Genomic DNA, 1,371 nt, shown 5'->3' with positions numbered 1-1,371 from the left:
GTTATATCGGTTGCACGGAAGTAGCTGTCTACGTGAGTAATCTGGGCGCCGCAGCTTTAAGCAGCTGCGCGCTGACTTGATGTGAAACCTAAGCTGAAATGAAATTGAAAGTTTCACACATTTAGAGTCTCTCGCTAAGGGTGTTCGTCGTTAGACTACTTTGCAGGTTAGATAAATAAACAGCGAAAGATGAGCTTTTTAAATTCAGTATTTGAAAAAGAGAAATGTTACGATCCTCGGGACTCTACAGTTAAACTTGTAGACGGAGATGATGAATTTGACTGTAAGTAGCCGAAAATCTTGTCCATTTCAGTGTTATTCTTCTTGTGTGTGTGTGTGTGTGTGTATGATTAAACTTTTTGTTTTTTGTAGTTCTGTGTGAGGGTTTCAAGTCTCCAAGAGCTCGGATGTCCTGCGGTCATGTTGTGACCCCGTCTTCTCTCACCAACTGGTGTCTCAGGTTGTTGAAAGAGGTAGGATCATTTAGTAGTATTATTTTTAAAAAAACATTTAGGCCTCCATTTCAAAAGACATTTGTACGTGTCACATCAACAAAACCCGATCTGTTCTCTTACTGCCAATTTCAACATATGTGACTGATATAAAAGTATTTTCCCGGTGTAACAGCTGTCCAGCATGATTTGTAGAACAATATAGTATTTGCTTTCAGATCCTGATCCATCCCCGTGTTACTGAAGTTTCTTGCCACATGCGTAAATACACACACTTTTTCTGCATGACGTGAAGCTGCAAGCATTTATAAAATTAGTATTGCGTACTGTCGCAAATTATTTTAACACCCTTTATCTGTCAGACCCATTACAGCTGTAACTTTACAAATATTTCAATACTGACCAAAGACGTAATTTTTGACGGTTAAATCTAACCTCTTTTCTTCCTTTCCTTTCCTGTCTTTCTTATTTTTCCATTTAAATCAGCTCCCTTTTATTTCTCTCTGTATGAAATACAGCAGCTGGACCTTTTTATAAATTGCAAACAGTTTGTGTGTTTGCTCATGTTTGTGGAGCTGATAGAAATGCTGGATTTGTAATTACCTGCTATTTCTAGAGGGTAAGGGCTGCTCAATGGTATTTGATAAATTTAAAGCATGTAAGTCCTTGTGTTTTTAAATCAGATAATGGGCCTGTACACATTATATTGTGTTTTTGCGATCAGAGATGACCATAGCCTACTATGTTTTGATGAAATTTTTAAAAATATTTTTTAATGTAAAAAAACCCCCATTGTCATAAGGTGTAATTTTACATCTTATAGTGGGTTCACACCACCAGGGTCTCCTGTTGAGCATACTACAACTAATAAAGCTCTTTCTATGAATGAATTCCCCATTCATTCCCAGACAGGATTAGT

This window comes from Pundamilia nyererei, unplaced genomic scaffold (assembly GCF_000239375.1).
Source record: "Pundamilia nyererei isolate P.nyererei 1_Seehausen unplaced genomic scaffold, PunNye1.0 scaffold00732, whole genome shotgun sequence".
NCBI lineage: Eukaryota > Metazoa > Chordata > Actinopteri > Cichliformes > Cichlidae > Pundamilia > Pundamilia nyererei.
Note: the sequence above shows the minus strand (reverse complement) of the source record.